This window comes from Anomaloglossus baeobatrachus, unplaced genomic scaffold (genome assembly GCF_048569485.1).
Source record: "Anomaloglossus baeobatrachus isolate aAnoBae1 unplaced genomic scaffold, aAnoBae1.hap1 Scaffold_563, whole genome shotgun sequence".
NCBI lineage: Eukaryota > Metazoa > Chordata > Amphibia > Anura > Aromobatidae > Anomaloglossus > Anomaloglossus baeobatrachus.
This window is the reverse complement of record NW_027444924.1, coordinates 83,206-108,209: the sequence shown is the minus strand read 5'-3', so window position 1 is coordinate 108,209 and position 25,004 is coordinate 83,206. Positions and strand designations below refer to the sequence as shown.

General features: G+C 48.9%; 14 non-coding genes and 1 pseudogene across 14 annotated transcripts; all 15 read left to right on the top strand.

Moving 5' to 3' along the window:
* Nucleotides 1-211: 211 nt before the first annotated feature.
* Nucleotides 212-402, top strand: LOC142284152 (U2 spliceosomal RNA). Its single transcript, XR_012745693.1, has one exon. It is a non-coding gene; the product is annotated as a U2 spliceosomal RNA (small nuclear RNA).
* Nucleotides 403-6,773: 6,371 nt separating this feature from the next.
* Nucleotides 6,774-6,958, top strand: LOC142284211 (U2 spliceosomal RNA). The gene has a single exon (XR_012745746.1). It is a non-coding gene; the product is annotated as a U2 spliceosomal RNA (small nuclear RNA).
* Nucleotides 6,959-8,075: 1,117 nt separating this feature from the next.
* On the top strand, nt 8,076-8,266 carry LOC142284151 (U2 spliceosomal RNA). Its single transcript, XR_012745692.1, has one exon. It is a non-coding gene; the product is annotated as a U2 spliceosomal RNA (small nuclear RNA).
* Nucleotides 8,267-9,383: 1,117 nt separating this feature from the next.
* On the top strand, nt 9,384-9,574 carry LOC142284149 (U2 spliceosomal RNA). Its single transcript, XR_012745691.1, has one exon. It is a non-coding gene; the product is annotated as a U2 spliceosomal RNA (small nuclear RNA).
* Nucleotides 9,575-10,691: 1,117 nt separating this feature from the next.
* On the top strand, nt 10,692-10,882 carry LOC142284148 (U2 spliceosomal RNA). The gene has a single exon (XR_012745690.1). It is a non-coding gene; the product is annotated as a U2 spliceosomal RNA (small nuclear RNA).
* Nucleotides 10,883-11,999: 1,117 nt separating this feature from the next.
* LOC142284147 (U2 spliceosomal RNA) lies at nt 12,000-12,190 on the top strand. Its single transcript, XR_012745689.1, has one exon. It is a non-coding gene; the product is annotated as a U2 spliceosomal RNA (small nuclear RNA).
* Nucleotides 12,191-13,307: 1,117 nt separating this feature from the next.
* Nucleotides 13,308-13,498, top strand: LOC142284146 (U2 spliceosomal RNA). Its single transcript, XR_012745688.1, has one exon. It is a non-coding gene; the product is annotated as a U2 spliceosomal RNA (small nuclear RNA).
* A 1,117-nt stretch (nt 13,499-14,615) lies between these two features.
* Nucleotides 14,616-14,806, top strand: LOC142284145 (U2 spliceosomal RNA). Its single transcript, XR_012745687.1, has one exon. It is a non-coding gene; the product is annotated as a U2 spliceosomal RNA (small nuclear RNA).
* Nucleotides 14,807-15,923: 1,117 nt separating this feature from the next.
* Nucleotides 15,924-16,114, top strand: LOC142284144 (U2 spliceosomal RNA). The gene has a single exon (XR_012745686.1). It is a non-coding gene; the product is annotated as a U2 spliceosomal RNA (small nuclear RNA).
* Nucleotides 16,115-17,231: 1,117 nt separating this feature from the next.
* Nucleotides 17,232-17,422, top strand: LOC142284143 (U2 spliceosomal RNA). The gene has a single exon (XR_012745685.1). It is a non-coding gene; the product is annotated as a U2 spliceosomal RNA (small nuclear RNA).
* Nucleotides 17,423-18,539: 1,117 nt separating this feature from the next.
* Nucleotides 18,540-18,730, top strand: LOC142284141 (U2 spliceosomal RNA). The gene has a single exon (XR_012745683.1). It is a non-coding gene; the product is annotated as a U2 spliceosomal RNA (small nuclear RNA).
* Nucleotides 18,731-19,847: 1,117 nt separating this feature from the next.
* On the top strand, nt 19,848-20,038 carry LOC142284140 (U2 spliceosomal RNA). Its single transcript, XR_012745682.1, has one exon. It is a non-coding gene; the product is annotated as a U2 spliceosomal RNA (small nuclear RNA).
* Nucleotides 20,039-21,155: 1,117 nt separating this feature from the next.
* LOC142284198 (U2 spliceosomal RNA) lies at nt 21,156-21,346 on the top strand. The gene has a single exon (XR_012745736.1). It is a non-coding gene; the product is annotated as a U2 spliceosomal RNA (small nuclear RNA).
* A 1,293-nt stretch (nt 21,347-22,639) lies between these two features.
* LOC142284219 (U2 spliceosomal RNA) lies at nt 22,640-22,836 on the top strand. The gene has a single exon (XR_012745753.1). It is a non-coding gene; the product is annotated as a U2 spliceosomal RNA (small nuclear RNA).
* Nucleotides 22,837-24,129: 1,293 nt separating this feature from the next.
* LOC142284221 (U2 spliceosomal RNA) lies at nt 24,130-24,336 on the top strand (annotated as a pseudogene).
* Nucleotides 24,337-25,004: the final 668 nt, after the last annotated feature.

The following is a 25,004-nucleotide window of genomic DNA, read 5'->3' as shown; positions in this document are numbered from 1 at the left end:
AGGAGGAGTTATTCAGATTCATTGCAGTGGGCGGCGGCTGCAAAACGCACCATTCTTCTTGTTTTTGCTCTGCAAAGCAGCCTTTTCAAGGGTTGGCTTGGGTGACAAAATGTCTTGTGTAGGCGTGGGTTTGTCTCCCTCTCGCTCTCTCTCCCTAAGATGTGTCCGGCATAGGCCAGGGTGCCACTCGAGGCCCAAACCAATTCTGGTTATCGCTTCTCGGCCTTTTGGCTAAGATCAAGTGTAGTATCTGTTCTTATCAGTTTAATATCTGATACGTCCCCTATCTGGGGACCATATATTAAATGGATTTTTAGAACAGGGAGATGGAAAAAGAGCTTGCTCTGTCCACTCCACGCATTGACCTGGTATTGCAGTACCTCCAGGAACGGTGCACCCCTTCTTAACCCAGTTTCCAAAAGCAGAACTCGATTCACCTGATTCATATTAGCCCGATTAGCGAATTGAAATGAATTTTTATCTAACACACTTTTTACTTGCTTTATTCATCCAAATAGCAAACTCATCACCACTCAACTTCACCAACTCTGCTATGTCCCGTGCAGTTGTGAAGCCCCACAGGTATGGTGTCGGTGTCGGTGCATTACCTTCAGGGACTCCACGTTGCTGGATCTCCGTCACTGGTAGGAAATCTTCTGTTTTTGATCGTGACGCCACTCTCAGTATTGCGGCCAGTAGCGACCGCCACTGCAGGTTGAGGGTCGCCTGGGGCTGATGGTGTGTGCAGTTAGATGTAGGAGCCTCCTGAGAGTGAGGCAAGCCCCAGGGCCCTGTGTAGGTTTGTAGTACCACAAGTCGCAGAATGACCACACAGGCAGGATGTCTTTCAGGGTTTTTACTCACTTCAGGTGGCAGGGTGAGTAACCCGGGCGTAGCTGAGATGAACCAGGTAGGAACCAGGTATCCTTCAGGCTGACTTTATGAGGGTGACTACTGACTCGCCTTCCTTAGCCCTTGGTGGTTTGGGGTGACCCCGACTTTTAGTCCCTATGGGGGTCACCCAGGGAAGATGCTGCAGCCTCTCTCTCCCCTTCGTTCGCCGTATGCTTGTTCCCCGGACCAGGCCACTCCAGCCTCTTGCCTCCTATGACCTATGGGCCCTCACTGCGGTTACGTGGCTGCGGCTTTTGTGGTGATGTGGTGTGGGCTTTGAGAGCCCCACACCGGCAGGTTTAGCAGAAGAAAGCTGGATCTATCTTCGCTTCGGGATCTGCCGCCCGGTTGGGCCTGGTGCTCTCAAGCAGTCTCCTTACTTCCCACTCCGTGCACTCTCTAGCTGAAGCTGGCTTTCAGGCAGCACTCCTAGTTGACCGTTCTCCCCCGTCTGTAGCCACTGCGCGGGCGCTGTTAGACAGCAACAGCCCCACAGGTCTGCTCCTCACTGAGCCCTATGGAGTTCTGCTCTAACTGACTCACTGCTCCTCCTCTCCTGTTCTTGCCTACGCCACCTAGCAACCAGATTCTCTTACCACACCCCTTGAGAGGAGATGGAGACTCTACCCCCTCCACTATTCCAGTGAAGGTGAAGGCTTGCCCCCTCCTGGGATCCCCAGGGGTCCTCTCATGGGTACATGTGTGAGACCTGATCACTATGCGCCTGTGTTCCACACCCCTGTCAGCCTTCTGGATTACCTGTATTGTACTGTCCCCAGCATGGGTGCAGCACTCAGTGGTGCCTGACCAGGTCAGGGGCGCCACATTCCCCCTTAGTTATCACCAGCACGTCCTCGGGCTGCAAGACAACATTTTAAAATGCATAAAACATTAAAACATGTAAAACCTTTTTAAAGCACCAGGTATCAGACATCACCACCCTCCACCCACAAGTCCGTTAACCCACCCAAAACCCTCTCAGGAGGCAGGTCACCGGTCCTTTTGGTAACCAGATCTGGGCCATCCGTTTCCCCAGACCTTTCCTCCAATCTTCCTCTCCCGTTGGCCGCGACTTCAGCCACTTCTGGCAGGATGTAGAGGCGGCTTTCATGGGCTGGTGGTTTCAGGGTATACCTGGCCTGGTGGATCCGCGCCGTCAGCCTCTTCTGGCAGGATTCAGAGGCGGCCTCCACAGTTGGTGCTGACCAGGTACCCTCTTTGTGGTGGTGAGCCAAGGCCCCATAAACAGGCGTGCTCTCTGGTCGCAGGTGAGCCAAGGCCCTTTTCTACGGACGGGCCCCCCTGGTTGCAGACGAGCCAAGCCCCTAAACAGGCTGGCCCTGGTGGTGGTGCCACTGGTGTAACTATTTACACTGCGAGAGTTTGTGGCTATAGCAAGTTCATAGCCTTAAGTTTATTTCTCACAATAGTTTTTGTGGGCGCATTTCTTAAACGTTGCAAACAAAACTTGTCAAAACTGGTCAAAACAGTAACTTCTTACTTTACTTTACTTTACTCCTCTTTTTCACTAGGGCGTGGGCACGTTGGGCACTGGCACCTGTGACTTTCTTGCTCTCCGTCGTCGTCCGTGGTTGTTTCATCTGTAGGATCTTTGTCTGTGGTTGTTTCATCTGTAGGTTCTTTATCTTTCCTTTCTTGGTCTTCGTCTGTTTCTTTTTCTGTATCTGTTTCTTTATCTCTGTCTTGTCTGGGACATGGTGCTACGTCCAAGGCATAGTAGCCCCTTTCTCCTTGATGTAAGGTGAACTGTACTAAGTCCCCAACTTTCAGATTTCTGCCTGAATGTCCTCTGGGCAGGTGGGCTTGAACATCTCTCCGATTTACAAATATGCCCTCTTTTATTCCTTTTACTACAATGAAGCCGTATCCGCTTTTCAAGTTGAAGTCCTCTACTATTCCTCTGTAAAGGGGTCCTCTAGCCTGGGCTTTGGACCTTCTTAGGCACCTTTTCTCCTCCAGGTCTCTGGCTGTGACCTCCCTCTGCTCTGGAGACTGTGGTGTTGGAGGACGCTTTGTTCTGCTGCGCCTTGTCTTGCGGGCTGGGTTCATGCCTGCAGGCTCCCAGGTGAGGTCTTTGGGCTGATCTTCGTCTGCTGACGGTGTCAAGTCTTCCTCCTCCCAGCGGGAATAGGGCAGCATCTCCGGCTCTGGGTAGGGGTCTGCTGCGGTTGGCGTCGGAGTCAGCCCTTCTGCTTCATGGTCTCCTCTCCCCCTTAGTTCTTCGCTGCACTCCTTTGGTGGCAGTGCTGGGGATGGGCTTTCTTCAGCTGGTCTGGGCGGTGGACTCTCTGGCGCGGCTGCAGGGGTTGCCGGAATCTCCTTGGGGGTATACGGAGGGAGCAAATACCGATCCACCATCTCTTGTGGAAACTGGGCCTCTAGGTCAGCCTTCAGCTTCCAGTATTCGGGGTCCTCTCCTATCAGGGTCTTCCTAGCAGGGACCTCGGTGGACTGGGGAGCGATGTCTGCTCTGGCCTTGCAGGCCGGGGAAAATGATGAGGTAGTCTTCTCTTCTTGGCGGGCCGCGCCTGGCATGGCGGCGGCCTGGTCTTGGCGGGCCGCGCCCTGTATGGCGGCGGCCTGAATTGGCGTTTCTGTCGCGGCCGGTTCCTGGCGGGCCGGACTGGACACTGCAGCCGCGGTCTCACTTGGCCTCGCAGACTCGATGGGGTCCGTGCAGGCTGAGTCGGGCGCCGCGGCAGTGATCGGAGCTTGGCGGGCCGCACCCGGCGGGGCTGCGGCCTGGTTCAGCATATCACTTGCGGCGCGGACGAGCGTCGCTGCTGCGTTGGGGTCTTGGCGGACCGGGTTCAGCAGGGTGGCAGCCTGGGTCAGCGTCACACCTGCAGCACGGATGAGCACTGCCGTGGTGGTCGGAGCCCGGCGGGACAGGCGGGGCATCGCTGCAGCGGCCTGGGCTTGGCGGGCCGCACCTAGCGTGGCTGCGGCCTCACTCAGCGTCGCCGCATCGGGCGCCTCCTCTGGGACCGCGGTCGCAGCAGCTAGGGTCGGGGCTCTTGTTCTAGCCGGGGCAACACCGGACTCACCCATCGGGGTCTGAATCGTCGTCGCCGCTCGATCCGGCAGGCTCCGCGCGGCTCTCTCCTCATAGGTCCGCACCGCCGCAGCCATTTCCAGGAGCTCCGTGCGTTCTTCTCTGAGCCGTCGCACAATCCCGGCCTCCAGCCGGTCGCAGAAGATGGCAAGCTCCCGGCACCACCAGGCAGCAGTGCCTGGTTCTGGGTATCCGCGTCTGGATTCCATTTCTGCTCTCTGCAGCAGCAGGTTTGTGGCTTCCCTTCTCTCTCGCCGTTTCTCGACGCTTCCGCTTTCACAGCCGGCAAGGTCAGAACTCTGCAGGGGATCTCTGGGTAGCCACACCTCTTCGTGGGCGGTAACTTCTTCCAGCGCGGGCTGCTGTTGTTTTTCAGCGCGCTTTTCATGGTGGCAATATGGCGGCGCTTCCAATTTTTCAAGCGGACCGCCCAGGCACATGGTCACCTGTCTGAACAGGTCTAGTCCTTATCCTGTTCGTGACGCCAGATGTGAAGCCCCACAGGTATGGTGTCGGTGTCGGTGCATTACCTTCAGGGACTCCACGTTGCTGGATCTCCGTCACTGGTAGGAAATCTTCTGTTTTTGATCGTGACGCCACTCTCAGTATTGCGGCCAGTAGCGACCGCCACTGCAGGTTGAGGGTCGCCTGGGGCTGATGGTGTGTGCAGTTAGATGTAGGAGCCTCCTGAGAGTGAGGCAAGCCCCAGGGCCCTGTGTAGGTTTGTAGTACCACAAGTCGCAGAATGACCACACAGGCAGGATGTCTTTCAGGGTTTTTACTCACTTCAGGTGGCAGGGTGAGTAACCCGGGCGTAGCTGAGATGAACCAGGTAGGAACCAGGTATCCTTCAGGCTGACTTTATGAGGGTGACTACTGACTCGCCTTCCTTAGCCCTTGGTGGTTTGGGGTGACCCCGACTTTTAGTCCCTATGGGGGTCACCCAGGGAAGATGCTGCAGCCTCTCTCTCCCCTTCGTTCGCCGTATGCTTGTTCCCCGGACCAGGCCACTCCAGCCTCTTGCCTCCTATGACCTATGGGCCCTCACTGCGGTTACGTGGCTGCGGCTTTTGTGGTGATGTGGTGTGGGCTTTGAGAGCCCCACACCGGCAGGTTTAGCAGAAGAAAGCTGGATCTATCTTCGCTTCGGGATCTGCCGCCCGGTTGGGCCTGGTGCTCTCAAGCAGTCTCCTTACTTCCCACTCCGTGCACTCTCTAGCTGAAGCTGGCTTTCAGGCAGCACTCCTAGTTGACCGTTCTCCCCCGTCTGTAGCCACTGCGCGGGCGCTGTTAGACAGCAACAGCCCCACAGGTCTGCTCCTCACTGAGCCCTATGGAGTTCTGCTCTAACTGACTCACTGCTCCTCCTCTCCTGTTCTTGCCTACGCCACCTAGCAACCAGATTCTCTTACCACACCCCTTGAGAGGAGATGGAGACTCTACCCCCTCCACTATTCCAGTGAAGGTGAAGGCTTGCCCCCTCCTGGGATCCCCAGGGGTCCTCTCATGGGTACATGTGTGAGACCTGATCACTATGCGCCTGTGTTCCACACCCCTGTCAGCCTTCTGGATTACCTGTATTGTACTGTCCCCAGCATGGGTGCAGCACTCAGTGGTGCCTGACCAGGTCAGGGGCGCCAGACAGTATCTTGTTGTCAGTCTAATCTAGATCATGTGTAATTGAATGGAATAGATCCCTTTTGGACAAAGTGGAGTCAGATGCTGCAGTGACCACAGGTGTGAGAGGATCTACAATTGGCATCTGGTGTTATCTCTCTGCTTCCACTCCAAATAAAGTTACCTGTTGTTACCTGAACGTCAAATACTAAGAATGGGCGGCCTATGAAAGAATTAGTACTTTCATTAAGTATACTAAACCGGCTAATTGGGAATAGACAAACTGTAAAAAGCCCTCTGAGAAAGCCCCTCTCTAACCTTTGTTAGTAAGCTTTTCTGTAGCCTGCCTGTTGATGTATTTTCGGTTTAAACAGTGCACAACATGAAGAGACGGAACACTGGCGGCTTGTCACAATGCCCCCCGATGACATCACAATAGCGCTGCTGCCTAGAAAACAAGCTGCGCAGAAGAAGTTGTTCTTTGGGTGGGAGGGTGGGCTAGTGGAAGGAGGGGGCAATCTCTTTTTTTCCCGGGTGGTAGGGGGATGACAGGAGAAGGGAAGCGGGTGGTGAGAAAGGTACAGAGGGCAGGGTTTGGGGGCTGGGAAGGAAAGGGAAAAGATTAGGGTTTGGGGATGATGAAAGGGCTTTCTACGGGTAAGGATGGCAAAGGGTGGCAGTGACGGAAAGTCAGGCAACCTGTCCTGTCCGTCTTTTTGTATCGTGAATTGGAAAGACTGCAAGGGGGAGGGGAGTTGCTTGCGCCCTAAAGGAGGAGTTATTCAGATTCATTGCAGTGGGCGGCGGCTGCAAAACGCACCATTCTTCTTGTTTTTGCTCTGCAAAGCAGCCTTTTCAAGGGTTGGCTTGGGTGACAAAATGTCTTGTGTAGGCGTGGGTTTGTCTCCCTCTCGCTCTCTCTCCCTAAGATGTGTCCGGCATAGGCCAGGGTGCCACTCGAGGCCCAAACCAATTCTGGTTATCGCTTCTCGGCCTTTTGGCTAAGATCAAGTGTAGTCCTTTCATTGGGTTTTCCTTGGTCTTGGCTGGGAGGGGCCCGGGCTTGCACAACCGCCGGCCTCGGGGATTGTTGCGCCTTTTGGTGCTTACGTCCCCTTATGGCTGGTGGTTCCTGGGCTCGGGAGGCGATCACCTGCGGCACTGCGCTTTTGTGTGGTGGCCGGTGACCGTTTTCTGAAATTTGCGGATGAAATCTCATCTGTTCTTATCAGTTTAATATCTGATACGTCCCCTATCTGGGGACCATATATTAAATGGATTTTTAGAACAGGGAGATGGAAAAAGAGCTTGCTCTGTCCACTCCACGCATTGACCTGGTATTGCAGTACCTCCAGGAACGGTGCACCCCTTCTTAACCCAGTTTCCAAAAGCAGAACTCGATTCACCTGATTCATATTAGCCCGATTAGCGAATTGAAATGAATTTTTATCTAACACACTTTTTACTTGCTTTATTCATCCAAATAGCAAACTCATCACCACTCAACTTCACCAACTCTGCTATGTCCCGTGCAGTATCTTGTTGTCAGTCTAATCTAGATCATGTGTAATTGAATGGAATAGATCCCTTTTGGACAAAGTGGAGTCAGATGCTGCAGTGACCACAGGTGTGAGAGGATCTACTATTGGCATCTGGTGTTATCTCTCTGCTTCCACTCCAAATAAAGTTACCTGTTGTTACCTGAACGTCAAATACTAAGAATGGGCGGCCTATGAAAGAATTAGTACTTTCATTAAGTATACTAAACCGGCTAATTGGGAATAGACAAACTGTAAAAAGCCCTCTGAGAAAGCCCCTCTCTAACCTTTGTTAGTAAGCTTTTCTGTAGCCTGCCTGTTGATGTATTTTCGGTTTGAACAGTGCACAACATGAAGAGACGGAACACTGGCGGCTTGTCACAATGCCCCCCGATGACATCACAATAGCGCTGCTGCCTAGAAAACAAGCTGCGCAGAAGAAGTTGTTCTTTGGGTGGGAGGGTGGGCTAGTGGAAGGAGGGGGCAATCTCTTTTTTTCCCGGGTGGTAGGGGGATGACAGGAGAAGGGAAGCGGGTGGTGAGAAAGGTACAGAGGGCAGGGTTTGGGGGCTGGGAAGGAAAGGGAAAAGATTAGGGTTTGGGGATGATGAAAGGGCTTTCTACGGGTAAGGATGGCAAAGGGTGGCAGTGACGGAAAGTCAGGCAACCTGTCCTGTCCGTCTTTTTGTATCGTGAATTGGAAAGACTGCAAGGGGGAGGGGAGTTGCTTGCGCCCTAAAGGAGGAGTTATTCAGATTCATTGCAGTGGGCGGCGGCTGCAAAACGCACCATTCTTCTTGTTTTTGCTCTGCAAAGCAGCCTTTTCAAGGGTTGGCTTGGGTGACAAAATGTCTTGTGTAGGCGTGGGTTTGTCTCCCTCTCGCTCTCTCTCCCTAAGATGTGTCCGGCATAGGCCAGGGTGCCACTCGAGGCCCAAACCAATTCTGGTTATCGCTTCTCGGCCTTTTGGCTAAGATCAAGTGTAGTATCTGTTCTTATCAGTTTAATATCTGATACGTCCCCTATCTGGGGACCATATATTAAATGGATTTTTAGAACAGGGAGATGGAAAAAGAGCTTGCTCTGTCCACTCCACGCATTGACCTGGTATTGCAGTACCTCCAGGAACGGTGCACCCCTTCTTAACCCAGTTTCCAAAAGCAGAACTCGATTCACCTGATTCATATTAGCCCGATTAGCGAATTGAAATGAATTTTTATCTAACACACTTTTTACTTGCTTTATTCATCCAAATAGCAAACTCATCACCACTCAACTTCACCAACTCTGCTATGTCCCGTGCAGTCTCTTGTTGTCAGTCTAATCTAGATCATGTGTAATTGAATGGAATAGATCCCTTTTGGACAAAGTGGAGTCAGATGCTGCAGTGACCACAGGTGTGAGAGGATCTACAATTGGCATCTGGTGTTATCTCTCTGCTTCCACTCCAAATAAAGTTACCTGTTGTTACCTGAACGTCAAATACTAAGAATGGGCGGCCTATGAAAGAATTAGTACTTTCATTAAGTATACTAAACCGGCTAATTGGGAATAGACAAACTGTAAAAAGCCCTCTGAGAAAGCCCCTCTCTAACCTTTGTTAGTAAGCTTTTCTGTAGCCTGCCTGTTGATGTATTTTCGGTTTGAACAGTGCACAACATGAAGAGACGGAACACTGGCGGCTTGTCACAATGCCCCCCGATGACATCACAATAGCGCTGCTGCCTAGAAAACAAGCTGCGCAGAAGAAGTTGTTCTTTGGGTGGGAGGGTGGGCTAGTGGAAGGAGGGGGCAATCTCTTTTTTTCCCGGGTGGTAGGGGGATGACAGGAGAAGGGAAGCGGGTGGTGAGAAAGGTACAGAGGGCAGGGTTTGGGGGCTGGGAAGGAAAGGGAAAAGATTAGGGTTTGGGGATGATGAAAGGGCTTTCTACGGGTAAGGATGGCAAAGGGTGGCAGTGACGGAAAGTCAGACAACCTGTCCTGTCCGTCTTTTTGTATCGTGAATTGGAAAGACTGCAAGGGGGAGGGGAGTTGCTTGCGCCCTAAAGGAGGAGTTATTCAGATTCATTGCAGTGGGCGGCGGCTGCAAAACGCACCATTCTTCTTGTTTTTGCTCTGCAAAGCAGCCTTTTCAAGGGTTGGCTTGGGTGACAAAATGTCTTGTGTAGGCGTGGGTTTGTCTCCCTCTCGCTCTCTCTCCCTAAGATGTGTCCGGCATAGGCCAGGGTGCCACTCGAGGCCCAAACCAATTCTGGTTATCGCTTCTCGGCCTTTTGGCTAAGATCAAGTGTAGTATCTGTTCTTATCAGTTTAATATCTGATACGTCCCCTATCTGGGGACCATATATTAAATGGATTTTTAGAACAGGGAGATGGAAAAAGAGCTTGCTCTGTCCACTCCACGCATTGACCTGGTATTGCAGTACCTCCAGGAACGGTGCACCCCTTCTTAACCCAGTTTCCAAAAGCAGAACTCGATTCACCTGATTCATATTAGCCCGATTAGCGAATTGAAATGAATTTTTATCTAACACACTTTTTACTTGCTTTATTCATCCAAATAGCAAACTCATCACCACTCAACTTCACCAACTCTGCTATGTCCCGTGCAGTATCTTGTTGTCAGTCTAATCTAGATCATGTGTAATTGAATGGAATAGATCCCTTTTGGACAAAGTGGAGTCAGATGCTGCAGTGACCACAGGTGTGAGAGGATCTACAATTGGCATCTGGTGTTATCTCTCTGCTTCCACTCCAAATAAAGTTACCTGTTGTTACCTGAACGTCAAATACTAAGAATGGGCGGCCTATGAAAGAATTAGTACTTTCATTAAGTATACTAAACCGGCTAATTGGGAATAGACAAACTGTAAAAAGCCCTCTGAGAAAGCCCCTCTCTAACCTTTGTTAGTAAGCTTTTCTGTAGCCTGCCTGTTGATGTATTTTCGGTTTGAACAGTGCACAACATGAAGAGACGGAACACTGGCGGCTTGTCACAATGCCCCCCGATGACATCACAATAGCGCTGCTGCCTAGAAAACAAGCTGCGCAGAAGAAGTTGTTCTTTGGGTGGGAGGGTGGGCTAGTGGAAGGAGGGGGCAATCTCTTTTTTTCCCGGGTGGTAGGGGGATGACAGGAGAAGGGAAGCGGGTGGTGAGAAAGGTACAGAGGGCAGGGTTTGGGGGCTGGGAAGGAAAGGGAAAAGATTAGGGTTTGGGGATGATGAAAGGGCTTTCTACGGGTAAGGATGGCAAAGGGTGGCAGTGACGGAAAGTCAGGCAACCTGTCCTGTCCGTCTTTTTGTATCGTGAATTGGAAAGACTGCAAGGGGGAGGGGAGTTGCTTGCGCCCTAAAGGAGGAGTTATTCAGATTCATTGCAGTGGGCGGCGGCTGCAAAACGCACCATTCTTCTTGTTTTTGCTCTGCAAAGCAGCCTTTTCAAGGGTTGGCTTGGGTGACAAAATGTCTTGTGTAGGCGTGGGTTTGTCTCCCTCTCGCTCTCTCTCCCTAAGATGTGTCCGGCATAGGCCAGGGTGCCACTCGAGGCCCAAACCAATTCTGGTTATCGCTTCTCGGCCTTTTGGCTAAGATCAAGTGTAGTATCTGTTCTTATCAGTTTAATATCTGATACGTCCCCTATCTGGGGACCATATATTAAATGGATTTTTAGAACAGGGAGATGGAAAAAGAGCTTGCTCTGTCCACTCCACGCATTGACCTGGTATTGCAGTACCTCCAGGAACGGTGCACCCCTTCTTAACCCAGTTTCCAAAAGCAGAACTCGATTCACCTGATTCATATTAGCCCGATTAGCGAATTGAAATGAATTTTTATCTAACACACTTTTTACTTGCTTTATTCATCCAAATAGCAAACTCATCACCACTCAACTTCACCAACTCTGCTATGTCCCGTGCAGTATCTTGTTGTCAGTCTAATCTAGATCATGTGTAATTGAATGGAATAGATCCCTTTTGGACAAAGTGGAGTCAGATGCTGCAGTGACCACAGGTGTGAGAGGATCTACAATTGGCATCTGGTGTTATCTCTCTGCTTCCACTCCAAATAAAGTTACCTGTTGTTACCTGAACGTCAAATACTAAGAATGGGCGGCCTATGAAAGAATTAGTACTTTCATTAAGTATACTAAACCGGCTAATTGGGAATAGACAAACTGTAAAAAGCCCTCTGAGAAAGCCCCTCTCTAACCTTTGTTAGTAAGCTTTTCTGTAGCCTGCCTGTTGATGTATTTTCGGTTTGAACAGTGCACAACATGAAGAGACGGAACACTGGCGGCTTGTCACAATGCCCCCCGATGACATCACAATAGCGCTGCTGCCTAGAAAACAAGCTGCGCAGAAGAAGTTGTTCTTTGGGTGGGAGGGTGGGCTAGTGGAAGGAGGGGGCAATCTCTTTTTTTCCCGGGTGGTAGGGGGATGACAGGAGAAGGGAAGCGGGTGGTGAGAAAGGTACAGAGGGCAGGGTTTGGGGGCTGGGAAGGAAAGGGAAAAGATTAGGGTTTGGGGATGATGAAAGGGCTTTCTACGGGTAAGGATGGCAAAGGGTGGCAGTGACGGAAAGTCAGGCAACCTGTCCTGTCCGTCTTTTTGTATCGTGAATTGGAAAGACTGCAAGGGGGAGGGGAGTTGCTTGCGCCCTAAAGGAGGAGTTATTCAGATTCATTGCAGTGGGCGGCGGCTGCAAAACGCACCATTCTTCTTGTTTTTGCTCTGCAAAGCAGCCTTTTCAAGGGTTGGCTTGGGTGACAAAATGTCTTGTGTAGGCGTGGGTTTGTCTCCCTCTCGCTCTCTCTCCCTAAGATGTGTCCGGCATAGGCCAGGGTGCCACTCGAGGCCCAAACCAATTCTGGTTATCGCTTCTCGGCCTTTTGGCTAAGATCAAGTGTAGTATCTGTTCTTATCAGTTTAATATCTGATACGTCCCCTATCTGGGGACCATATATTAAATGGATTTTTAGAACAGGGAGATGGAAAAAGAGCTTGCTCTGTCCACTCCACGCATTGACCTGGTATTGCAGTACCTCCAGGAACGGTGCACCCCTTCTTAACCCAGTTTCCAAAAGCAGAACTCGATTCACCTGATTCATATTAGCCCGATTAGCGAATTGAAATGAATTTTTATCTAACACACTTTTTACTTGCTTTATTCATCCAAATAGCAAACTCATCACCACTCAACTTCACCAACTCTGCTATGTCCCGTGCAGTATCTTGTTGTCAGTCTAATCTAGATCATGTGTAATTGAATGGAATAGATCCCTTTTGGACAAAGTGGAGTCAGATGCTGCAGTGACCACAGGTGTGAGAGGATCTACAATTGGCATCTGGTGTTATCTCTCTGCTTCCACTCCAAATAAAGTTACCTGTTGTTACCTGAACGTCAAATACTAAGAATGGGCGGCCTATGAAAGAATTAGTACTTTCATTAAGTATACTAAACCGGCTAATTGGGAATAGACAAACTGTAAAAAGCCCTCTGAGAAAGCCCCTCTCTAACCTTTGTTAGTAAGCTTTTCTGTAGCCTGCCTGTTGATGTATTTTCGGTTTGAACAGTGCACAACATGAAGAGACGGAACACTGGCGGCTTGTCACAATGCCCCCCGATGACATCACAATAGCGCTGCTGCCTAGAAAACAAGCTGCGCAGAAGAAGTTGTTCTTTGGGTGGGAGGGTGGGCTAGTGGAAGGAGGGGGCAATCTCTTTTTTTCCCGGGTGGTAGGGGGATGACAGGAGAAGGGAAGCGGGTGGTGAGAAAGGTACAGAGGGCAGGGTTTGGGGGCTGGGAAGGAAAGGGAAAAGATTAGGGTTTGGGGATGATGAAAGGGCTTTCTACGGGTAAGGATGGCAAAGGGTGGCAGTGACGGAAAGTCAGGCAACCTGTCCTGTCCGTCTTTTTGTATCGTGAATTGGAAAGACTGCAAGGGGGAGGGGAGTTGCTTGCGCCCTAAAGGAGGAGTTATTCAGATTCATTGCAGTGGGCGGCGGCTGCAAAACGCACCATTCTTCTTGTTTTTGCTCTGCAAAGCAGCCTTTTCAAGGGTTGGCTTGGGTGACAAAATGTCTTGTGTAGGCGTGGGTTTGTCTCCCTCTCGCTCTCTCTCCCTAAGATGTGTCCGGCATAGGCCAGGGTGCCACTCGAGGCCCAAACCAATTCTGGTTATCGCTTCTCGGCCTTTTGGCTAAGATCAAGTGTAGTATCTGTTCTTATCAGTTTAATATCTGATACGTCCCCTATCTGGGGACCATATATTAAATGGATTTTTAGAACAGGGAGATGGAAAAAGAGCTTGCTCTGTCCACTCCACGCATTGACCTGGTATTGCAGTACCTCCAGGAACGGTGCACCCCTTCTTAACCCAGTTTCCAAAAGCAGAACTCGATTCACCTGATTCATATTAGCCCGATTAGCGAATTGAAATGAATTTTTATCTAACACACTTTTTACTTGCTTTATTCATCCAAATAGCAAACTCATCACCACTCAACTTCACCAACTCTGCTATGTCCCGTGCAGTATCTTGTTGTCAGTCTAATCTAGATCATGTGTAATTGAATGGAATAGATCCCTTTTGGACAAAGTGGAGTCAGATGCTGCAGTGACCACAGGTGTGAGAGGATCTACAATTGGCATCTGGTGTTATCTCTCTGCTTCCACTCCAAATAAAGTTACCTGTTGTTACCTGAACGTCAAATACTAAGAATGGGCGGCCTATGAAAGAATTAGTACTTTCATTAAGTATACTAAACCGGCTAATTGGGAATAGACAAACTGTAAAAAGCCCTCTGAGAAAGCCCCTCTCTAACCTTTGTTAGTAAGCTTTTCTGTAGCCTGCCTGTTGATGTATTTTCGGTTTGAACAGTGCACAACATGAAGAGACGGAACACTGGCGGCTTGTCACAATGCCCCCCGATGACATCACAATAGCGCTGCTGCCTAGAAAACAAGCTGCGCAGAAGAAGTTGTTCTTTGGGTGGGAGGGTGGGCTAGTGGAAGGAGGGGGCAATCTCTTTTTTTCCCGGGTGGTAGGGGGATGACAGGAGAAGGGAAGCGGGTGGTGAGAAAGGTACAGAGGGCAGGGTTTGGGGGCTGGGAAGGAAAGGGAAAAGATTAGGGTTTGGGGATGATGAAAGGGCTTTCTACGGGTAAGGATGGCAAAGGGTGGCAGTGACGGAAAGTCAGGCAACCTGTCCTGTCCGTCTTTTTGTATCGTGAATTGGAAAGACTGCAAGGGGGAGGGGAGTTGCTTGCGCCCTAAAGGAGGAGTTATTCAGATTCATTGCAGTGGGCGGCGGCTGCAAAACGCACCATTCTTCTTGTTTTTGCTCTGCAAAGCAGCCTTTTCAAGGGTTGGCTTGGGTGACAAAATGTCTTGTGTAGGCGTGGGTTTGTCTCCCTCTCGCTCTCTCTCCCTAAGATGTGTCCGGCATAGGCCAGGGTGCCACTCGAGGCCCAAACCAATTCTGGTTATCGCTTCTCGGCCTTTTGGCTAAGATCAAGTGTAGTATCTGTTCTTATCAGTTTAATATCTGATACGTCCCCTATCTGGGGACCATATATTAAATGGATTTTTAGAACAGGGAGATGGAAAAAGAGCTTGCTCTGTCCACTCCACGCATTGACCTGGTATTGCAGTACCTCCAGGAACGGTGCACCCCTTCTTAACCCAGTTTCCAAAAGCAGAACTCGATTCACCTGATTCCTATTAGCCCGATTAGCGAATTGAAATGAATTTTTATCTAACACACTTTTTACTTGCTTTATTCATCCAAATAGCAAACTCATCACCACTCAACTTCACCAACTCTGCTATGTCCCGTGCAGTATCTTGTTGTCAGTCTAATCTAGATCATGTGTAATTGAATGGAATAGATCCCTTTTGGACAAAGTGGAGTCAGATGCTGCAGTGACCACAGGTGTGAGAGGATCTACAATTGGCATCTGGTGTTATCTCTCTGCTTCCACTCCAAATAAAGTTACCTGTTGTTACCTGAACGTCAAATACTAAGAATGGGCGGCCTATGAAAGAATTAGTACTTTCATTAAGTATACTAAACCGGCTAATTGGGAATAGACAAACTGTAAAAAGCCCTCTGAGAAAGCCCCTCTCTAACCTTTGTTAGTAAGCTTTTCTGTAGCCTGCCTGTTGATGTATTTTCGGTTTGAACAGTGCACAACATGAAGAGACGGAACACTGGCGGCTTGTCACAATGCCCCCCGATGACATCACAATAGCGCTGCTGCCTAGAAAACAAGCTGCGCAGAAGAAGTTGTTCTTTGGGTGGGAGGGTGGGCTAGTGGAAGGAGGGGGCAATCTCTTTTTTTCCCGGGTGGTAGGGGGATGACAGGAGAAGGGAAGCGGGTGGTGAGAAAGGTACAGAGGGCAGGGTTTGGGGGCTGGGAAGGAAAGGGAAAAGATTAGGGTTTGGGGATGATGAAAGGGCTTTCTACGGGTAAGGATGGCAAAGGGTGGCAGTAACGGAAAGTCAGGCAACCTGTCCTGTCCGTCTTTTTGTATCGTGAATTGGAAAGACTGCAAGGGGGAGGGGAGTTGCTTGCGCCCTAAAGGAGGAGTTATTCAGATTCATTGCAGTGGGCGGCGGCTGCAAAACGCACCATTCTTCTTGTTTTTGCTCTGCAAAGCAGCCTTTTCAAGGGTTGGCTTGGGTGACAAAATGTCTTGTGTAGGCGTGGGTTTGTCTCCCTCTCGCTCTCTCTCCCTAAGATGTGTCCGACATAGGCCAGGGTGCCACTCGAGGCCCAAACCAATTCTGGTTATCGCTTCTCGGCCTTTTGGCTAAGATCAAGTGTAGTATCTGTTCTTATCAGTTTAATATCTGATACGTCCCCTATCTGGGGACCATATATTAAATGGATTTTTAGAACAGGGAGATGGAAAAAGAGCTTGCTCTGTCCACTCCACGCATTGACCTGGTATTGCAGTACCTCCAGGAACGGTGCACCCCTTCTTAACCCAGTTTCCAAAAGCAGAACTCGATTCACCTGATTCATATTAGCCCGATTAGCGAATTGAAATGAATTTTTATCTAACACACTTTTTACTTGCTTTATTCATCCAAATAGCAAACTCATCACCACTCAACTTCACCAACTCTGCTATGTCCCGTGCAGTATCTTGTTGTCAGTCTAATCTAGATCATGTGTAATTGAATGGAATAGATCCCTTTTGGACAAAGTGGAGTCAGATGCTGCAGTGACCACAGGTGTGAGAGGATCTACAATTGGCATCTGGTGTTATCTCTCTGCTTCCACTCCAAATAAAGTTACCTGTTGTTACCTGAACGTCAAATACTAAGAATGGGCGGCCTATGAAAGAATTAGTACTTTCATTAAGTATACTAAACCGGCTAATTGGGAATAGACAAACTGTAAAAAGCCCTCTGAGAAAGCCCCTCTCTAACCTTTGTTAGTAAGCTTTTCTGTAGCCTGCCTGTTGATGTATTTTCGGTTTGAACAGTGCACAACATGAAGAGACGGAACACTGGCGGCTTGTCACAATGCCCCCCGATGACATCACAATAGCGCTGCTGCCTAGAAAACAAGCTGCGCAGAAGAAGTTGTTCTTTGGGTGGGAGGGTGGGCTAGTGGAAGGAGGGGGCAATCTCTTTTTTTCCCGGGTGGTAGGGGGATGACAGGAGAAGGGAAGCGGGTGGTGAGAAAGGTACAGAGGGCAGGGTTTGGGGGCTGGGAAGGAAAGGGAAAAGATTAGGGTTTGGGGATGATGAAAGGGCTTTCTACGGGTAAGGATGGCAAAGGGTGGCAGTGACGGAAAGTCAGGCAACCTGTCCTGTCCGTCTTTTTGTATCGTGAATTGGAAAGACTGCAAGGGGGAGGGGAGTTGCTTGCGCCCTAAAGGAGGAGTTATTCAGATTCATTGCAGTGGGCGGCGGCTGCAAAACGCACCATTCTTCTTGTTTTTGCTCTGCAAAGCAGCCTTTTCAAGGGTTGGCTTGGGTGACAAAATGTCTTGTGTAGGCGTGGGTTTGTCTCCCTCTCGCTCTCTCTCCCTAAGATGTGTCCGGCATAGGCCAGGGTGCCACTCGAGGCCCAAACCAATTCTGGTTATCGCTTCTCGGCCTTTTGGCTAAGATCAAGTGTAGTATCTGTTCTTATCAGTTTAATATCTGATACGTCCCCTATCTGGGGACCATATATTAAATGGATTTTTAGAACAGGGAGATGGAAAAAGAGCTTGCTCTGTCCACTCCACGCATTGACCTGGTATTGCAGTACCTCCAGGAACGGTGCACCCCTTCTTAACCCAGTTTCCAAAAGCAGAACTCGATTCACCTGATTCATATTAGCCCGATTAGCGAATTGAAATGAATTTTTATCTAACACACTTTTTACTTGCTTTATTCATCCAAATAGCAAACTCATCACCACTCAACTTCACCAACTCTGCTATGTCCCGTGCAGTATCTTGTTGTCAGTCTAATCTAGATCATGTGTAATTGAATGGAATAGATCCCTTTTGGACAAAGTGGAGTCAGATGCTGCAGTGACCACAGGTGTGAGAGGATCTACAATTGGCATCTGGTGTTATCTCTCTGCTTCCACTCCAAATAAAGTTACCTGTTGTTACCTGAACGTCAAATACTAAGAATGGGCGGCCTATGAAAGAATTAGTACTTTCATTAAGTATACTAAACCGGCTAATTGGGAATAGACAAACTGTAAAAAGCCCTCTGAGAAAGCCCCTCTCTAACCTTTGTTAGTAAGCTTTTCTGTAGCCTGCCTGTTGATGTATTTTCGGTTTGAACAGTGCACAACATGAAGAGACGGAACACTGGCGGCTTGTCACAATGCCCCCCGATGACATCACAATAGCGCTGCTGCCTAGAAAACAAGCTGCGCAGAAGAAGTTGTTCTTTGGGTGGGAGGGTGGGCTAGTGGAAGGAGGGGGCAATCTCTTTTTTTCCCGGGTGGTAGGGGGATGACAGGAGAAGGGAAGCGGGTGGTGAGAAAGGTACAGAGGGCAGGGTTTGGGGGCTGGGAAGGAAAGGGAAAAGATTAGGGTTTGGGGATGATGAAAGGGCTTTCTACGGGTAAGGATGGCAAAGGGTGGCAGTGACGGAAAGTCAGGCAACCTGTCCTGTCCGTCTTTTTGTATCGTGAATTGGAAAGACTGCAAGGGGGAGGGGAGTTGCTTGCGCCCTAAAGGAGGAGTTATTCAGATTCATTGCAGTGGGCGGCGGCTGCAAAACGCACCATTCTTCTTGTTTTTGCTCTGCAAAGCAGCCTTTTCAAGGGTTGGCTTGGGTGACAAAATGTCTTGTGTAGGCGTGGGTTTGTCTCCCTCTCGCTCTCTCTCCCTAAGATGTGTCCGGCATAGGCCAGGGTGCCACTCGAGGCCCAAACCAATTCTGGTTATCGCTTCTCGGCCTTTTGGCTAAGATCAAGTGTAGTATCTGTTCTTATCAGTTTAATATCTGATACGTCCCCTATCTGGGGACCATATATTAAATGGATTTTTAGAACAGGGAGATGGAAAAAGAGCTTGCTCTGTCCACTCCACGCATTGACCTGGTATTGCAGTACCTCCAGGAACGGTGCACCCCTTCTTAACCCAGTTTCCAAAAGCAGAACTCGATTCACCTGATTCATATTAGCCCGATTAGCGAATTGAAATGAATTTTTATCTAACACACTTTTTACTTGCTTTATTCATCCAAATAGCAAACTCATCACCACTCAACTTCACCAACTCTGCTATGTCCCGTGCAGTATCTTGTTGTCAGTCTAATCTAGATCATGTGTAATTGAATGGAATAGATCCCTTTTGGACAAAGTGGAGTCAGATGCTGCAGTGACCACAGGTGTGAGAGGATCTACAATTGGCATCTGGTGTTATCTCTCTGCTTCCACTCCAAATAAAGTTACCTGTTGTTACCTGAACGTCAAATACTAAGAATGGGCGGCCTATGAAAGAATTAGTACTTTCATTAAGTATACTAAACCGGCTAATTGGGAATAGACAAACTGTAAAAAGCCCTCTGAGAAAGCCCCTCTCTAACCTTTGTTAGTAAGCTTTTCTGTAGCCTGCCTGTTGATGTATTTTCGGTTTGAACAGTGCACAACATGAAGAGACGGAACACTGGCGGCTTGTCACAATGCCCCCCGATGACATCACAATAGCGCTGCTGCCTAGAAAACAAGCTGCGCAGAAGAAGTTGTTCTTTGGGTGGGAGGGTGGGCTAGTGGAAGGAGGGGGCAATCTCTTTTTTTCCCGGGTGGTAGGGGGATGACAGGAGAAGGGAAGCGGGTGGTGAGAAAGGTACAGAGGGCAGGGTTTGGGGGCTGGGAAGGAAAGGGAAAAGATTAGGGTTTGGGGATGATGAAAGGGCTTTCTACGGGTAAGGATGGCAAAGGGTGGCAGTGACGGAAAGTCAGGCAACCTGTCCTGTCCGTCTTTTTGTATCGTGAATTGGAAAGACTGCAAGGGGGAGGGGAGTTGCTTGCGCCCTAAAGGAGGAGTTATTCAGATTCATTGCAGTGGGCGGCGGCTGCAAAACGCACCATTCTTCTTGTTTTTGCTCTGCAAAGCAGCCTTTTCAAGGGTTGGCTTGGGTGACAAAATGTCTTGTGTAGGCGTGGGTTTGTCTCCCTCTCGCTCTCTCTCCCTAAGATGTGTCCGGCATAGGCCAGGGTGCCACTCGAGGCCCAAACCAATTCTGGTTATCGCTTCTCGGCCTTTTGGCTAAGATCAAGTGTAGTATCTGTTCTTATCAGTTTAATATCTGATACGTCCCCTATCTGGGGACCATATATTAAATGGATTTTTAGAACAGGGAGATGGAAAAAGAGCTTGCTCTGTCCACTCCACGCATTGACCTGGTATTGCAGTACCTCCAGGAACGGTGCACCCCTTCTTAACCCAGTTTCCAAAAGCAGAACTCGATTCACCTGATTCATATTAGCCCGATTAGCGAATTGAAATGAATTTTTATCTAACACACTTTTTACTTGCTTTATTCATCCAAATAGCAAACTCATCACCACTCAACTTCACCAACTCTGCTATGTCCCGTGCAGTATCTTGTTGTCAGTCTAATCTAGATCATGTGTAATTGAATGGAATAGATCCCTTTTGGACAAAGTGGAGTCAGATGCTGCAGTGACCACAGGTGTGAGAGGATCTACAATTGGCATCTGGTGTTATCTCTCTGCTTCCACTCCAAATAAAGTTACCTGTTGTTACCTGAACGTCAAATACTAAGAATGGGCGGCCTATGAAAGAATTAGTACTTTCATTAAGTATACTAAACCGGCTAATTGGGAATAGACAAACTGTAAAAAGCCCTCTGAGAAAGCCCCTCTCTAACCTTTGTTAGTAAGCTTTTCTGTAGCCTGCCTGTTGATGTATTTTCGGTTTGAACAGTGCACAACATGAAGAGACGGAACACTGGCGGCTTGTCACAATGCCCCCCGATGACATCACAATAGCGCTGCTGCCTAGAAAACAAGCTGCGCAGAAGAAGTTGTTCTTTGGGTGGGAGGGTGGGCTAGTGGAAGGAGGGGGCAATCTCTTTTTTTCCCGGGTGGTAGGGGGATGACAGGAGAAGGGAAGCGGGTGGTGAGAAAGGTACAGAGGGCAGGGTTTGGGGGCTGGGAAGGAAAGGGAAAAGATTAGGGTTTGGGGATGATGAAAGGGCTTTCTACGGGTAAGGATGGCAAAGGGTGGCAGTGACGGAAAGTCAGGCAACCTGTCCTGTCCGTCTTTTTGTATCGTGAATTGGAAAGACTGCAAGGGGGAGGGGAGTTGCTTGCGCCCTAAAGGAGGAGTTATTCAGATTCATTGCAGTGGGCGGCGGCTGCAAAACGCACCATTCTTCTTGTTTTTGCTCTGCAAAGCAGCCTTTTCAAGGGTTGGCTTGGGTGACAAAATGTCTTGTGTAGGCGTGGGTTTGTCTCCCTCTCGCTCTCTCTCCCTAAGATGTGTCCGGCATAGGCCAGGGTGCCACTCGAGGCCCAAACCAATTCTGGTTATCGCTTCTCGGCCTTTTGGCTAAGATAAAGTGTAGTATCTGTTCTTATCAGTTTAATATCTGATACGTCCCCTATCTGGGGACCATATATTAAATGGATTTTTAGAACAGGGAGATGGAAAAAGAGCTTGCTCTGTCCACTCCACGCATTGACCTGGTATTGCAGTACCTCCAGGAACGGTGCACCCCTTCTTAACCCAGTTTCCAAAAGCAGAACTCGATTCACCTGATTCATATTAGCCCGATTAGCGAATTGAAATGAATTTTTATCTAACACACTTTTTACTTGCTTTATTCATCCAAATAGCAAACTCATCACCACTCAACTTCACCAACTCTGCTATGTCCCGTGCAGTATCTTGTTGTCAGTCTAATCTAGATCATGTGTAATTGAATGGAATAGATCCCTTTTGGACAAAGTGGAGTCAGATGCTGCAGTGACCACAGGTGTGAGAGGATCTACAATTGGCATCTGGTGTTATCTCTCTGCTTCCACTCCAAATAAAGTTACCTGTTGTTACCTGAACGTCAAATACTAAGAATGGGCGGCCTATGAAAGAATTAGTACTTTCATTAAGTATACTAAACCGGCTAATTGGGAATAGACAAACTGTAAAAAGCCCTCTGAGAAAGCCCCTCTCTAACCTTTGTTAGTAAGCTTTTCTGTAGCCTGCCTGTTGATGTATTTTCGGTTTGAACAGTGCACAACATGAAGAGACGGAACACTGGCGGCTTGTCACAATGCCCCCCGATGACATCACAATAGCGCTGCTGCCTAGAAAACAAGCTGCGCAGAAGAAGTTGTTCTTTGGGTGGGAGGGTGGGCTAGTGGAAGGAGGGGGCAATCTCTTTTTTTCCCGGGTGGTAGGGGGATGACAGGAGAAGGGAAGCGGGTGGTGAGAAAGGTACAGAGGGCAGGGTTTGGGGGCTGGGAAGGAAAGGGAAAAGATTAGGGTTTGGGGATGATGAAAGGGCTTTCTACGGGTAAGGATGGCAAAGGGTGGCAGTGACGGAAAGTCAGGCAACCTGTCCTGTCCGTCTTTTTGTATCGTGAATTGGAAAGACTGCAAGGGGGAGGGGAGTTGCTTGCGCCCTAAAGGAGGAGTTATTCAGATTCATTGCAGTGGGCGGCGGCTGCAAAACGCACCATTCTTCTTGTTTTTGCTCTGCAAAGCAGCCTTTTCAAGGGTTGGCTTGGGTGACAAAATGTCTTGTGTAGGCGTGGGTTTGTCTCCCTCTCGCTCTCTCTCCCTAAGATGTGTCCGGCATAGGCCAGGGTGCCACTCGAGGCCCAAACCAATTCTGGTTATCGCTTCTCGGCCTTTTGGCTAAGATCGAGTGTAGTTTGGGAGGGTACTACCTTGGTTGGTGCTGAAAGGTGCCAGGGTATTGCACAACTGCTGGCCTTGGGGGAGTGTGCATCGTAGGATGTCATAGCCCTCTTGTGACGGACGGTTACCTGGGCAACGAGAGGCGGTCACTTTATTATTTTCAAACTCATCCTTCAAAAAAAAAAAAAAAAAAAAAATCTGTTCTTATCAGTTTAATATCTGATACGTCCCCTATCTGGGGACCATATATTAAATGGATTTTTAGAACAGGGAGATGGAAAAAGAGCTTGCTCTGTCCACTCCACGCATTGACCTGGTATTGCAGTACCTCCAGGAACGGTGCACCCCTTCTTAACCCAGTTTCCAAAAGCAGAACTCGATTCACCTGATTCATATTAGCCCGATTAGCGAATTGAAATGAATTTTTATCTAACACACTTTTTACTTGCTTTATTCATCCAAATAGCAAACTCATCACCACTCAACTTCACCAACTCTGCTATGTCCCGTGCAGTATCTTGTTGTCAGTCTAATCTAGATCATGTGTAATTGAATGGAATAGATCCCTTTTGGACAAAGTGGAGTCAGATGCTGCAGTGACCACAGGTGTGAGAGGATCTACAATTGGCATCTGGTGTTATCTCTCTGCTTCCACTCCAAATAAAGTTACCTGTTGTTACCTGAACGTCAAATACTAAGAATGGGCGGCCTATGAAAGAATTAGTACTTTCATTAAGTATACTAAACCGGCTAATTGGGAATAGACAAACTGTAAAAAGCCCTCTGAGAAAGCCCCTCTCTAACCTTTGTTAGTAAGCTTTTCTGTAGCCTGCCTGTTGATGTATTTTCGGTTTGAACAGTGCACAACATGAAGAGACGGAACACTGGCGGCTTGTCACAATGCCCCCCGATGACATCACAATAGCGCTGCTGCCTAGAAAACAAGCTGCGCAGAAGAAGTTGTTCTTTGGGTGGGAGGGTGGGCTAGTGGAAGGAGGGGGCAATCTCTTTTTTTCCCGGGTGGTAGGGGGATGACAGGAGAAGGGAAGCGGGTGGTGAGAAAGGTACAGAGGGCAGGGTTTGGGGGCTGGGAAGGAAAGGGAAAAGATTAGGGTTTGGGGATGATGAAAGGGCTTTCTACGGGTAAGGATGGCAAAGGGTGGCAGTGACGGAAAGTCAGGCAACCTGTCCTGTCCGTCTTTTTGTATCGTGAATTGGAAAGACTGCAAGGGGGAGGGGAGTTGCTTGCGCCCTAAAGGAGGAGTTATTCAGATTCATTGCAGTGGGCGGCAGCTGCAAAACGCACCATTCTTCTTGTTTTTGCTCTGCAAAGCAGCCTTTTCAAGGGTTGGCTTGGGTGACAAAATGTCTTGTGTAGGCGTGGGTTTGTCTCCCTCTCGCTCTCTCTCCCTAAGATGTGTCCGGCATAGGCCAGGGTGCCACTCGAGGCCCAAACCAATTCTGGTTATCGCTTCTCGGCCTTTTGGCTAAGATCAAGTGTAGTTTGGGAGGGTACTACCTTGGTTGGTGCTGAAAGGTGCCAGGGTATTGCACAACTGCTGGCCTTGGGGGAGTGTGCATCGTAGGATGTCATAGCCCTCTTGTGACGGACAGTTACCTGGGCAACGAGAGGCGGTCACTTTATTATTTTCAAACTCATCCTTCAAAAAAAAAAAAAAAAAAAAAAAAAAAAAAAATCTGTTCTTATCAGTTTAATATCTGATACGTCCCCTATCTGGGGACCATATATTAAATGGATTTTTAGAACAGGGAGATGGAAAAAGAGCTTGCTCTGTCCACTCCACGCATTGACCTGGTATTGCAGTACCTCCAGGAACGGTGCACCCCTTCTTAACCCAGTTTCCAAAAGCAGAACTCGATTCACCTGATTCATATTAGCCCGATTAGCGAATTGAAATGAATTTTTATCTAACACACTTTTTACTTGCTTTATTCATCCAAATAGCAAACTCATCACCACTCAACTTCACCAACTCTGCTATGTCCCGTGCAGTATCTTGTTGTCAGTCTAATCTAGATCATGTGTAATTGAATGGAATAGATCCCTTTTGGACAAAGTGGAGTCAGATGCTGCAGTGACCACAGGTGTGAGAGGATCTACAATTGGCATCTGGTGTTATCTCTCTGCTTCCACTCCAAATAAAGTTACCTGTTGTTACCTGAACGTCAAATACTAAGAATGGGCGGCCTATGAAAGAATTAGTACTTTCATTAAGTATACTAAACCGGCTAATTGGGAATAGACAAACTGTAAAAAGCCCTCTGAGAAAGCCCCTCTCTAACCTTTGTTAGTAAGCTTTTCTGTAGCCTGCCTGTTGATGTATTTTCGGTTTGAACAGTGCACAACATGAAGAGACGGAACACTGGCGGCTTGTCACAATGCCCCCCGATGACATCACAATAGCGCTGCTGCCTAGAAAACAAGCTGCGCAGAAGAAGTTGTTCTTTGGGTGGGAGGGTGGGCTAGTGGAAGGAGGGGGCAATCTCTTTTTTTCCC